Source organism: Heterocephalus glaber, unplaced genomic scaffold (assembly GCF_053883595.1).
Source record: "Heterocephalus glaber isolate CG9 unplaced genomic scaffold, H.glaber_assembly_v1.0 deba00001461, whole genome shotgun sequence".
Classification (NCBI taxonomy): domain Eukaryota; kingdom Metazoa; phylum Chordata; class Mammalia; order Rodentia; family Bathyergidae; genus Heterocephalus; species Heterocephalus glaber.
The window spans coordinates 3,704,283-3,719,340 of NW_028258308.1; positions in this window are offsets into that span (position 1 = coordinate 3,704,283).

Here is a 15,058-nt window from a genome sequence, read left to right on the forward strand (position 1 = left end):
TATTCTAGCTCCTAAATCTTTCCGTTTCAGTGACAATAGATTCATACTTATCCATACACACCCTCCTGATGCTCACAAGTGGCATTCTCTAGGGAGACTGAGGACAAGATGTAGAGTCCTGTCAGTTCAGATTCTTTGGTGGCAAGTAATAGAAACCAACTGGACTCTGCTTAAGCCTAAAGTGGGGAATTTAGTATAAAGTTACAAAAGTGTGTCAAGGAGCAAAAGGCAGGAGCATTGCCAGACCTCAGCAAGGGTTGAAATTGAGAACTGAAACCATCCACATTCCCAAGATGCACCCTTGGCCCATCTCTCCTCTGCTTCTTTTGCATATCTGCCTCATTCTGACACTGGAATCCACCTCTCTCTGTTTTCCTATAAACAGCTAAATATGGTGGAACCACAGCTATGAATGAGTTTATCTGTGACTGCTCCAGTTATTAGCAGACTGACTGGAGGTCTTGGTCCTGCTTGAATCAAGTGGGCACCTCTTGTCCAATCATGTGAGGCTAGAGACATGGGTCACATACCATTTCTCAGAAACAAGAACAGGCTGATTGCCAAAATACTGAGTTTTAGTAAAGATGCCCCCAAAATGTCTTCAGTGTGGCCACCAAACTCTGGAAACTCAAGCAAACACAGAATAAATGACTTAGTATTATAAGATAGTATGGTCTGGATTTTCAGACATGGTGACCAACTTGCACTATGAGAGATGGAGCCTATAGCCCTAGATTAAAAGGAGCTACACAGCACAAATGCAGGATGTTGTCATTAGCCTGTACCTGTACATCAATTTATCTAAGCTAACTAGTCCTAAATGCCCATGTGGATCATGTAATAAGATTCATGCATAATAAAGAGATAATTACCCCAGCTTTCTAGTTGCAACCAGACATCCTCTAGTTGCAGAGAATATTTAGCAAGCTAATTAGTAGCATTCATTACCTTCCTCCAAGTCCCACAAGGATGATTGTCTTAGTCACTTTCCCTGTCACTGAGACAAAATACCCAACACTCACATCTTAAAGGAGGAGAGATTTAGTAAAGCTAATGCTTTCAGTCCATGGCTGGCCAGTTCCAAGGCAGAAACAGTGTGGTGGAAGGGTCTTGATCGAGGATGGTGCCTCATCCCATGGCAGCCGGAAGCAGAGAAAGAAGGGAGGAGAGGAAGACAGGAATACACCCTTCTAGGTCAAGTGCCCTGTGGACCGGCCTCCAACCAGGCCCCACCTCCTAACAGCACAAGAGTCCGCTGATGAGTGAGTATAGCATCCTCCCAATCCAATCAACTTCTAAACACATGAGACTTCCAGGGGACATTTTAGATCTAAACCATAACAATGATTCATTCTAAATCTTAAGTGTTTCGAACCCAAGTGCTCTGATTTGGGACAAGAGGAACCCAGAGCTAGAAGGATTATGACCCCAGAAAGTGGGCTGCACTGCTCGGTGCACACAGCCAGAGAGGGGCAGTAACTGAAGGCACCTGCTGACAAAACATACAGGATGTGTCTGGTTTCATTTTTCAACTCTCGGTATCTAACCCTTTCCACTCCTTTGGTTTCTCGACAGCCCAAGAAGACAATTGGATGGTATACCCAAATGATGACACAGCCACTAAGTTTCATGAGAATTGATGATCCACCTTTCCAAGTGGTGTGGATATCCATTTCCACCCTAGCAGCAGCTTCCATCAGCTCCTTCAAAGCATGTCTCCAGGGCCCCAAAGCTCATGTTGCTACTCAGCTTCACTGCCAACAGAGATACAAGGCTTGGTCATCTCTTCTTGATCACTGCTGCGCTCCCTTACCTGCTATCCTGGCTTTATCTCTTGCTCCTCTGTACTTCTTTCTCTACAGTGTGCTCTTTTAAGAGATAAGTCATGTTCTGTTATTACCCTCTTTATAAATTTGTAATGCAGAAGATTGCATTTATAATAAAATCCTCATTCTTTACTATGCCCTACAAGGACCTGAATGACCTGGGCTCTACCTCCCCCTCTTCCCTTACTTAGTGCTACTCTCTTCCCCTGGCTCCCTTCTGGACCCTGCCAAGTTTATTCCGGCCTCCTTGGGGCCTTCGCACTAACTGTTCCCTTGGTCTGAACATTTGTATCCCAGAACTCCACACGGCTGGCTCCTTTCATCAGCCAAGTCCATCATTTCTAATGACTCCTTGGAAGGCCTCTCCCTGGCATTTCAGCCAAAGCGTTGAAGTTGAATGGGTCAATAACAGTCCAGGTTTTTGTGTATGATGAGGAAAGAATCACCAAGTAGTAAGTAATAAGTAGTAAGTAGCTAGGTTTATTGAAGAACACAGGAAAGGTAGCAACAGGAAAAAGGGGGGAAGGGGCCGATAACTTAGGCTTTCAAAGGGCCGGGGATTTAGCTCAGTGGTTTCACCGCCTGCTGCGCAAGTGCAAGGATCCGAGTTTGACCCCCTGGTACAAAAAAAAAACAACCAAAACTCAGGCTTTCTGAATTTAAAGGCCAGGCCCCTCTGCTTCAGGTACCTCCCACTGGTCTCCCACAGTACTGGTGCTCTGGCACCTGTGCTCATGCTGATGGCCTAGGTGTCTCTTCATCTTCTGTCTCTCTTAGGGAAATGGAAGCAGGAATAACCACTGTGTGCTGTCTACGTTAGATGGAGGGAAGGGAGTGACTCACTCACTGGGCTCCTTTGTTTTTAACTGTACTGAAACAGCCTATTTCCCTTCTCCCTGCAGCTCCTGTACTCATTCTTTTCACAACATTACCGTCATCAGACATTATCATGTTAATACTCATTTACATTTTCATTGCCTCTTCCCACACTAGATGGCATACCTCGTGGAGACAGGGATGCTGGGTCAATTATCTTGTTCACTACTGTGTCTTTAGTGTCTAATAGATAGCAAGTTCTCAATGAATGAATATTAATTCTTATCATAAAAAGAGTAGAGAAAAAACATTCAATCTAGCCAACATTTTAAGTTATAGAAATCTATTAATGTAAAATTTTGCAAAACCATATTTATGTTTCATATACAATGGGATGCGGCAGCTCTAAGCTGCACTTGAATCTGTTAGCTTGTGAAATTGAGGCTTGCCATGAAGGTGCCTGTACTTGAGAAGCATCTTGAGTTTACCTAGATATGATTATGATGTTTGCTTCTCCTCCTTAGCATTGCAACATTGAGGAGTTAGGAATGCTTCTTGCTATAAATAGCAGCATACTTGACTAGAGCTTAAAAGAACAGAGCTGTTCTGGTTATCTATGCTATGTATGGAAACACCCACTACTTTGTGGCTTAAACAAATACTCATTTTGCTTACAAATCTGCAATTTGGTCAGGACTCAACAGAGACAGCTTGTCTGTGTTCCCCTTTGCCTCAGCTGAAAGGAGCTGCAGTCACCCATGTGTGAAGAAGGCTCTTTCATTCACTTGTCTGGAGCCTGGGCCGATTCAAACATCTGGAGACTGGAACATCTGGGGCTCCTTGGACGACTACCTCTTTGTGGTTTCTCCATGTAGTCTCTCTAGCGGATGGCTGTATTCTATTTGGTAGGTACAATGAGCTATGAAGGTCGACCCATAATTAAGGGGAAGGAAATTAAATATTTTCTTTTGATGGGAAGAGGGGTAAAAAAAATTGTGGCTATATTTTTAAATCACTATAAGTTTATTTTTCTAACACAAGAAATGCAAAGATCGATATCCCCAAGCTACTGCAGTGGCTCAACAATGTTACCAAGAATTCTCACCTTTTCTTTTCAGCATTTAGGGTTTCGGCTTATCTGCATCTCCAGGTACTGTCTCTCCCTTCTCTTGTAAACTATGCAGCTGACTGACTTCCTCTTGGGTTTAATTGTCCAAAATTATGCCACGTGGCCCTGTCAGAAGCTCACAGCTGGAGGATTGCGGGGGGGGGGGGGGGGGACGGACGGACTAGGCCTAGCTATCAGGTGTCAGAGTAGCCAGTTAAAGCAAGGACTAAGACAACAAGCCAAGATGAAAGTAACTGTGAAGCCTTTAATCACTTAGGGCAACAGACAAAGTGCAACCCCCCACCAAATGGTGCACCTGTGTGGGTGGAGAACCTGGTGGATCAGCACAGATGTGGAATTTTTTTTCCACTCTTGAGGAGACCCACCCAAGAGGCTCTTGAAGTTTTATAGACCTGGGACCCAGTGGGGAGAGAGTGAGGGTGCAGGGCTGAGAGTGAAAAAATGCTGAGTCAGAGTGAAGGAAAAGGTCTTCCAGCTTCTCTGAGAAAGGCAAATGGAGGCTCCTGGGCTAGGAATGCAGATCTTCGCAAGAAACTGCAGTGCGTGGGAGGTGGATCCGGCCTGCTGTGAGGAGGCTACCTTCCCTGTGAGGCCTGCCAGGACAGCCTTTGTCACTGCCTATGGCAGACCTGAAAAGTCACGCCTAGGTTCCCAACAGGAGCTGTACCGCTCAGCATCTGCCTAGCCACAGCGGAAGTGGGGAAGTTTTCTTTCTAGCCTCTGTAATAAATGAAGACAAAGTGCAAAGGTGACTGGGAATACATGTTGAGTGAACAGATGGACATAAATTTCCAGAAAGAATGCTCAGTTTCGTTACAGATATTTAGAGGTTTGCTGATTCAGCTATAAATGTTTAAATATATTTGATGGTGTGTATGGAATAAACATCAAGTAGGAGGAAGAGAGAAAACACATGTTTGAGCAGAAAAATGCTAGAAAAACTTTTTAAAAGGAAGAAATAAGAGGAATGGGTAGGGACAAAGATGGAACCTCTAAAGTCCCCAAGGATGGAAATGAAGTCAAAGACCTGGAACTCCATTTTCTCAAACTACAGGCAAGTCAGTGTTATTTTCCTTAGACTCATATGGTGTAACAAGCCTCTGGTACCCTGTCCCTTCCACATCTCCTGTCCACTGTGTCTTATCTCAGAGCAACATAAAGTTGATTTGGCCTGTTTGGAGCAGTAGCAGGATATCTGAAAGATTTATAATCAAAAATGTATGTTGTAGTTTTCCAGAGTTCTCTTCAAGAGAAAATTCTGAAAATGAACACACCCTAATGCCATATGTCTATTGGCCAGCCCCTCTGCTAGGCTTTCGGCAGTTGTATGGTTAAGCTTATAAAAAGGAAGGAAGCAAGGAAGGGAGGAAGAGGAGGGGAAGGGAGGGGGGAAGTAAAGGAAAAGAAAGGAAAGGGGAGGGGAAGGAGGAAGGGAGGCAGGAAGGGAAGAGAAGAAAAAGAAATAAAGAGAGAGGAAGAGAAAAAGAAGGGAGAAAGAAAAGAAAATCTTTCTGCTAAACTCATTTCTTTGACATTTTTTTCCTCCCAAAGTAGGAGAAAAACTACCAATTACTTAGCAGCCAATTAAAATTCATAATAAGCAGTTCTGTGACCCTTGGGTCAGAAACAAATTTCCTATAAACCTTGGGAGACTATCTCTCGTGGGTTGTTTTTTTTTTGAGGTGAGAAAAATTCATATCCTGCTCTCTGATTCTCATTCCTTGTGCAGCGGTGACCAGCAGTGCTCCTGAGGCATCGTTTGTGAAACCCAGAGATAATTCTTCACTCCCCATTCAGTTATTTCTCTGCAATTAGGAAAGAAGTTCTGTGGTTGTAGCTGCCAGTAAGTGATTCTCAGCCACAATTCTGTGCAAGCTGTGGATCAAGAAGAGGCAGGAAGAGAGGGAGAGAGCAAAGCTTGTTTGTTTTCCACAGATCTGAGATCTGATCATTCTGCAGAGCTAGGAAGGGAAAGGAATAGAAGTCTCCTTGCTGCCAGGTGTTTTGCAGGTGTGAAAAGCATGCTAAAGTGGAAATGAGTCCTCCTTTCCATGAGGCAGTGAAACCAATGTCTGGTTTAGGATCTGTAGGCAAAACTGTACAAATGGAAAACTCTATTTCACAAGATTGAGAATGTTCCATTCCAGCAGAATTAGAAAACTCTCAAATTCCTAGTGGCTGACAAATTTTTATTGATGGTCATTTTCTTGAGGGGGAAAAAACCAGTCTTGGACCTTAAGTCATTAAAATTGTTGGATACAGGCAAAGCGTCTCTTTTATAGCTTTATATTTATATGGGAACAATTTCCAACAGGAACATCTGTCAAGGTGATATGCCATTTCTGATACTGTGCTGTCAAATGGACAGAGGAAAAAATTATATATATATATATATATATATGCAAATATGGCTTGCTAGTTAGCCAAGAGAGTATAGGGAGGAGAGACGTACCCATTCGTCACAGTTGCTAAACACTTGACAAGTGAAATATGAATTTTAAGTAGCTGCTAAGACTCAATGGGTTATTCACATGTAACCATACCAAAAAAAAAAAAAGAGAAAGTATAATTTTCTCCTTGTCAGTTTTAAAAAGAGAGGCTGTCATATTCCTCTGCTGGGTATCTTCCCAAAAGAATTAAAAGCGTCATACCACAGCAATATATGCACAGCCATGTTTATAGCGGCACAGTTTGTAATAGCTAAAGCTTGGAAACAGCCCAATTGCCCATCAACTGGAGACTGGATAAAGAAGATGTGTTTTTTTAATAAAATGGAGTACTATTCAGCCATAAAGAACGAGAAACTAGAGACATTTATAGCTAAATGGATGCACATTGAGGCCATACTCTTAAGTGAAATAAATAAGACACACGTGTAAATACCGAATAGTTTCTCTGGTGTGAAAAAGTTAAAAGAGTAAATGAGGATTGAAATGTATAATTTATAATTGAAATAGAAGAAAAAGTCTAAAGGAGTAGGGGAAGTGAGAGGGGTAGGGGAAAGGAAAGAAAAGAAAAAGTATGACAAAAGAAAAAAATGGAAACAAAGTCTTTGTAAATAGGGAAGGGTGGAGGAGTGAAGGGAGGGCAGGGAATGGGGAAAAAATAAAAACTGAGACACATCATGTAAAGGTACAAGATCCCAATGATGAATATAACTATATCTTATACCTAAAGTGTACTAATAAACTTAATGGAAAAAAAAATAAAAAGAGAGGCTATCAAAACAGCAAGTGCAGCTACATGTTATAGAAGGGTGCCATGCTACCAACCTCCAGTCTCAAAACGACACCAAGCCAGAGATCGCCGTGCCATTACCCTTCTATCATGTTTCAACCAGCCCTGACTATTATGCACCCTTACTTTTATTGGATAACACTATGCTCCCCAGTTTCTGGCACCACCCATATTTCCAATGAGGAAATGCAGAGTGACACTGGCCAAGTGAGCCAGCACGCTGTACGAACTCCTTCCTCTTCCTCGGTCACGGTGTGCAACAATCAGGGGGTTCTTTGGTCACGTGATTGTTCTAGTCACTGGTCTGGTCCAAATTTAGTTCAAGCTAATTTAACAACAGTAAAAAATGAAGTACAACATTAATACTACTCAGTGGAAGTCTGTCATGGACCATGTTTAAATATGATTTTAAGGGCTGGGGATTTAGCTCAGTGGCACTGTGCCTGCCTCGCAAGCCCAAGGTCCTGAGTTCAATCCCCAGTACCACAAAAAAAAAAAAAAAAAGATTTTAAAAGTGGTCTCAAATTATTGGGACTATGTTAACAGTCAGAGAGATCTCCAGAAAACCCTTGGGTATTTGATAACTGTGATACATATGCACTCATCCAATAAATATTTATTACTATAAATTGCTGTAATATTCCGGCTGTGAAGAATATGAACTATGTTAAGGGGATAAAGAGAACCTGTGGGGAAAGGAACAAAAGTATGTAGATAGGGTGGCCAGGAAGGATCTCTGAGAAAGTATTTGAACTGAGCCCTGAATGTGAAAAGCTAAGCAAACAAAGATAAGATGAAAAACAAATTTCAGATCAACTTGTAAGCCAGAACAAGTTTCTGGAGAAGTCACAGATATAAGCAGAACCACACCTTAGCACTATGCAGATCCTGGTAAGGAAATGGAATTTTTTTCTGATTGCAGCAGGAAGCCATTGGAGGGTTTTCAACTGAGTCATGATAAAAGGCTTTGGCTGCTGAGTGGAAAATAGACCCTGCCGAACGACAGTGGAAGAAAAGGTTCCAGTTTGGAGGTTTTGCAGCAGCCCAGACAAACCATGACATTGTTCTTCACAAAAAAACTCAGTATGATCAAAATCATACTGAAATTCTTACCGAGAAGTCCATGAATCGAATGCCTAATATTTGTTTGTCTGGATGATTTGCAACCATGCATCAAGTCATCATATCCTTAGAATATCAGAGTTCCACTGACCCATAATTGAGACTCCTGAAAAATTTACTGTGATCTCCCTGCTCTGACTGTACCTCTTTGAAAACATCAGGTAGTTGAGAAGTGTGTGAAGGGCCAGAATCCAAGACTAAGAAATGGAGACAAATGTACTTGTAAAAATGATACTTAGTTCACATCCTTGCTGTGGCTATATCAGCAGCACTCAGCACAGAAACTGACACTCAAATATTTGTTGAAGGTGCTAATATATTAGCATAGTAAGCACTCCAAACACATCACAATTAACCTTAGTAGTACAGCAAACCAACCAGCTTGGAAGTGTTTGAAGACTTGGACACTAGCCTTGGTGTTTCAAGATGTTTCCATGAAAGGGTAAGGATGGCCCAACAACTACTCCAACCTTGGCTTATTGCTGCTCACAGCTTCCTGGACTGCCTGGCCATGGACGATTCCATCTCTAGCTAGTCCCGCCACCAGCCCTCACACACAGTGTCCTCCCTGTGGACAGCAGCCCCTCATCCTGCTTCCGAGCTCCTTCTTCTTCTGCCATACTTCCCACCCTGCACCCAAACAGGGGAGCCTTTTGTGGGAGCAATCAAGCTCTAAATCACTATTTATATTTCTTGGAGTAAACTTAACACTGAGAAAAGGTTCTGGAATGACTGCCCTGGGGACTAAAGCCCATCTGGAAACATGAATAATGTGAAATGTATCCCTCCATGGATCCCCCACAGACCAATTACAATATCATCCTTTCCGAGAATTTCTGCCAATTTTTTATGAGGTCACCAAAAGTTATATGTTAAGTGAAAATGGTGCAGATTTATATAGGGGGTAGTTAACTGGTGGGGTGAGGAATGTAGATGTAAACTAGAGGAAACAGTGATACTCCACAGATGGAGATGCATGTAGATTTAATTCTTCACTTCAGGAAGTGGAATGGATTTGTTCATCTATGGAACGACTACTGTGTGGCGGGCACTCTTCTAGGCTCTGTGGAGAAAACAACAAACAGTCCTAACATTCCCCTCATGGAGCTGCCATTTTAATGGAATAGGAAGATGGGCGATACACAGCTTGACAAAATGCTGCCAAAAGTCAACGTGTGGCTTTAAGTCCTGTTTGTGCCATAGAACCACTGAGCAATATGAAAAGACTGTTGCTCCATTATAATTGAGAGTGGGATAGGTGTGCTGTCCTATTTCTTGAAAATGTGGAATGGAATTGTATTCATGGTTTGAAAACTCTTAGAATGAGAAGAGACTTGGCATTTAAATGTTCCCCCATACTTCTCAATCTGCAAAGTTCAACTGAGAGGTATTTGGCAGAGGGCCTTTTGCTGAAGCAATCACCTGACAATGTGAGTGGGACTCTGAGCCAGCCAGCAACTAACTCAGCTGGAGCAGCTTGATTAGGTGATGAGCACACATTATCATAAAATTGCAGAAAGGCTGTAATGCATCACATCATGGCTAGAAATTATCTGCCGCTGAAGAAAAATGTCAGGGAAGGGTCATCTTCTTTAGTGTTGGTAGTTCCTAAACTTTAGTTTCCAAGGAATCACTTCGTGTGTCTGCAACAGAAAGATCTCAGCTTCTCCCCTAGAAATTCAGAATGAGAAGGTCTGGGAAAGGGTCCAGGAGTTCATATTTTACCACGATCCCTGCTGATTCTGCTACAGGTGGTGCCACAACTGAACTGCCACACTGTTAACCAGAGGACAGAAGATGGGGGATGCAGGCCTCCAATTCCCCTCCTCCAGATGCAAGAACATCTTGGCCAAAATCGCTTCCTTGGAAGAGAAGGAGAAAGGGAAGCCGACTAGAACAGCTTTCTTGACAGGTTACAGCTTATTTCTTTCCATCAGGCATTCAACCAAAGATAGTTTGGCAACCACAATGGACTAGGTACAGGCTACCCACTAGGGGAGGATATTAGAATGAGAAAACATAAGCCACTGCTCCCTGGAGCACAGGGAGATTGTAATGGACAAAAGAGTGGAATGAACTGGGCCTGGCACTGCACTGTGCTAGGAGTTCTCTCAAACAACTTCTCATTTAGTCTTCTCAAGTTTTGCTTCCTCATCTCCTTCAAATCATTACCCAACTATCTCTTTTGCAGTGAAACTTTGTTGGATCACTTTGGATCAACATGTCAAAAGCTAAACTCCTGATATTTTCCCCAGCCTATTCCTCCCAGAGTTTTCCCCATTTCAATAAAGAACAATTCCGCACTTACAGTTGCTCAAGCCAGAAATGGAATTGACTGAACCCAAATTTAATCCATCAAAAGTCCTACCGGTCTTGCGTTTAAAATACATCCAAAATACTGCCACTTCACCTCCATCCTCTATTGCTACCATCCCGGTCCAAGTCACCATTACTCCTTGCCTGAGTTATTGCAGTAGTCTCCCAGCTGCCCCCGAGTTTCTCCCCTAGTCCTTCGTTAGACTATTCTTTTTGTAGACTGTTCTTGACAGCACCCAGAATGATTTTGTTAAATAGAAGTCTGATGAAGTCACTCCTCTGCTCCAACCTGGCTTCCTATGTCATTCTGAATAGAAGCTAAAGTCCTTGTAATAATCCAAGCTCCTGACTTGCCTGACCAACTTAAACTATCTGCTTTTCTTTTTGCTTCCCCCTCACTCGCACCTCCCACCCACACTAGTACCAGCCCACTTGGCACTTTGTACTGGAATTCTTTCTCCATTTGGTCACATGGCTTGTTTCTTTACTTCCTTCACATCTTTAATAACCTCTTACTTTCTCACTAGGCTTAGCTGACTTCCCTTATCTAACATACTCATTTTGCCCATCTCCCTGTTTTACATTGACATCTCTACATTTTCCTATTTTTATCTTGTTTTTTGTCTCTCCCATCAGAATGTAAACTTCATAAAGATAAGGATTTTTGTGTATTGGGCTCTGCTATATCCCTAGGGCCTAGAGCAGTCCCAGGCACGTGTCAGGCTTTCAATGTTATTTGAGCAAATGAATGGATTAAAGAATAAATAAATGAATAAATAAAATTGCAACCCCACATAATTATTCTCTACGTGGCCTTTCTAATTCATTTTCTCCATAAAATTTATCACTCTTCAATATACGCTTATGCTACAAATTTATGTATTGTTTGGTCTGCTGTCTAATTTTCCCTACTAAAATATAAATGTCATAAGATCTGGGATTTCTGTCGTGTTCACAAATATGCCCTTATCATCAAGAAGAATACTTGGCTCTTACATGTCATAAATATGTATTGAATGAGTGATTTCTGTGATGCATAGTTAGTACATTTTGCAGATGAGGAGACCGACTCTTCTTAGTGAGACTGAATAGATTTTGCATAGTTACTTACACAACCAGCATGCAGCAAGGTTAGGGTTAGCATTTGGATCGTTATGACCCAAAGGCTGTGCCCTCACAGTAAACTTTCTGTCTAGTCATGAAGGCAGGTGAGGTGGTACTAAAGGAAGGACAGGATAGTTTCCTCTGCTGTAGAGTTCATTCTTGCCTCTTCTCCTAGCTAACCATCAAGAAGCATGAATCATAACTGGAGTATCTCATCCTCTGGAAAGCCTACTGTCAATCCCCATGCCTGCCTGTAGGGTTCTGGTTATACTACTTCCTGTTATAGAGGAGCTACCTCCTGCACAAGCTGGCATGGCCATTGTTTATTATTCTTTTGTGTTCTCTGCTAGGTTGTAAAGTTTGTATGGGCAGTTGTCATTTCTCTCTTGTTCAGTTGTACATCAGTCCTACCACATGATCTAATTCATTTTAGGTGCCCAATTAAGGCTGGTTAGTTCAGTGTAGAAGTGGAAGGAAGATTCAGGCAGAGGAAATCACTGAACAGGAGTCAAAAAATTAGGGAGGGTAAGTAGGGCTATGTGTCTGAGGCAGAGTCTTTGATGGGGTAATAATGTGGGATGCACTGGAATGGTGAGTAAACAGAAATTGCAGAAAATAATGGAAGTTCTGGACACAAAAGTTGTCTTTGAAAAGCTATGTGGACACCACTGAATTTACATTGACCAGAATCACACAATCCTCTTGCAGAAGATTAATCTGATAGTGATGGTGAATTGAAAGGAGAAAGGGAAAGCCAGAATCTGCTCCAAAGCCCAACTATAAAGGTGAAAAATATCCCAACTGAATGGTGGCAGTGGGATTGGAATGGGGTAACAGATGAGAAATATTTTTAGGACAGATTCAATGGGCTTTAGTGAGTAAAAGGATCTTGAATACAAAAGAGACGAGAGAATTGGTTCCAAGGCTTTGAATCAGGGTGGCTGGAAGAAGAGCAGTGTGTTTAATAGAAAAAGGTGGGGGGATTGGAAAGAGAAGATAATTGGATAGAAAGGGAATGAATTTTAGCTTCAGGCATTTCAATCTGGAAACATTCACAGAACATTCTAGTGGAAATGAATCGAACTGCAAATCCAGGACTAAAATTCAAGAGCAATGTCTCCGTGAGAATCCTTAAACAGCCTCGCCTGCATAAGAGTAGATGAATTAACGCTTGGTTTGCCAACAGTTTAATGGTTGCAGATATTAAAATTTTTGAACTTTGTTTAGAGAGTTGTTTCACTTTCAAAAAATATTTAGTGATCTTTTCTTATTTAAAGGGGCAAAACTCCAGGTAGGTTAGAGTGTACTTTTTCACACCTGTAATCTTTGGAGTCCTAGGGCTCTTGACGCTTGGTTGGAATGGGAGTTGGTCTTGTGGACATTTGGCACACTGGTGGAGAAAGACACATAATATTGGTTTGTGAAGATCTGTTCAAATACTGAAATGAACAGTTTATTAGCAGATCTCTAGGACTTTAGCACTGTGCACAAATCCGCAAAGTTTACATTATCTGACAGCTCAAAGGAAGCTACTTTGTACAGCCAGCAATGGAGTAGAACTACACTGTTTATACTTTTCACTAAAAATAGATATGCAAGGTTTTAATTCTGTCTACAATTTTAAAATATCTGATACAATGGGGCAAAATGTTAATATTTTTAAAATCTGAGTGGTAGATACTTGGATATTTGTTATATTATTTTCTGCAGTCTTTTGTGTACTTAAAATACAGTAGTTTATAATTTTTAAAAAGGAGAAAACTTTCAAAAACAGATATGCCAAACAGAGCAGAAGACTGAGATTCTGAGGCTCGGGCAAGTCTGGGAAGTTGACCTGTGGAAGCAATGGAGTGACCCTGCTTTCCAAAGTGCCTGTCCTCTCCAAGAACAAAAGGCCATGTGGGTGACTGGACCGTTAGAAGTCATGGGGTAAAGAGGGAGGTAGTCATTCTTTTCTCAGCCTGTGGGTCACATGATGTCTGTAATATTCCTCTTGGTGTCAGCCACCAGCCTGGGAAGTCACGTATCCACCACTGGTGGTTAGATGTCAGCGTGCTCTGGTGTTCAGAATTACTTGTAACTCAAGCACAGTGTCAGAGGAGCCTCCTCTATGTCCACCCCTACACTGTGTTCCTGAAGTCAGGTGTGGGTCTAAGAACAGGGTCATTTCCGAGCCAGCGGACAAAGCATGCTGTGAGTCTCAGGGACTATTCTTCAAGGGCAGTGTGACTGTGTGACCTGGGGGGAGGTAGGGAAATAGCTCCCTATGACAGTTCCTCCGTGCCTTTCCCACAGGGCCCAACACTTTGCTCCTTCCTCTGGACAACCCAAGAGCCTCTTTCTGATTCAGCATTTCCCACAGCTAACAAACAACTCTTCCTTCTGTCCTGTTTCTTCTTTCATGCAGGCCTGTGTTGGAAACAATGTCTGAAAAACATTAGCCAAACCAACCATGTGGTAGGCCCGATGTGGTGGCAGCAATATTCTAGGAAATCAGTTTTTCAGACTAAATACACCAGAAACCAAATTTGAAAGAGATGGGTCCCTGGACACTGCCTGTGAGCCTTAGGCTTCTACTAGGAGAAGCAATCATGATGGTACAAAAAGGGTGACTATTTCACTCAAGCCAGAACTGAAGTGGAAATCTCTCTGATAAAATATTTTTCAATAAGCTGAAGCAAACTTGCCCTTTGAATTTCAAGGCTTTGAAAATAATTAGTATCTAGTTCATACTTCATCTGCTCTGGGACAAAAACTCTCCTGTAGGCCCCATGAAAGGCCCCTTTGGACTTCTCAAGCAGCCCCCTTAGAAGGGACAAATAAAATCCATTTCTTCTGGGCTTTGTGTCACTTCTCTGATCCTGGGCTTGTCCAGATTGCTGCCTCTTCTGTCAGATCACACAAGCCTGCATTCTTTCTGCCAGGCCTGCTGATCAACCCCTTCTTCCAGCCAACATGCCACTCTGTGAGCCAGTAGCCCTCCTCTTTCCCACTGCACGATTAGGAACAGTTTCAGTGTTCACAGCTTTTCCTTCCTGTGCCTGTCATTTCCCCCACGAACACAAGCTGCTTTGCAGCCTCGTCACACGCATGGCACCAGTACTGAGACAGGTCGGGCGTATGGTGCTGATCAAATTTGCTGTACTAAATTGCCAGAACTTTCTGGAACAAATAAAAATTTAACATTCAGCTTTTGGAGCACTCCTGAAACCAGACTTTCTAAAGTCTGCTTCATTTCCATCAAAGCATTCAAGTCCTGAATTTCACTCTGGAAGATGAATGATCAGAGATTTTAAAAGACATACTGATTGCATCTCTCATCTTTAGCTTCTTAGGATCACTGGAATCACAGTGCTTCTTGGAGTCCTTGGGCTTTGAAGGTCAACATCATTGAGTTTTCATTCCAACTGAGGAACTCTGGAAAATTACCAACAGATCTTCATTCTTCTGGTGGTTCATATTTACCACTCTTTCCCTATATTTTCCTTCATGTACAATTTATAAGAAT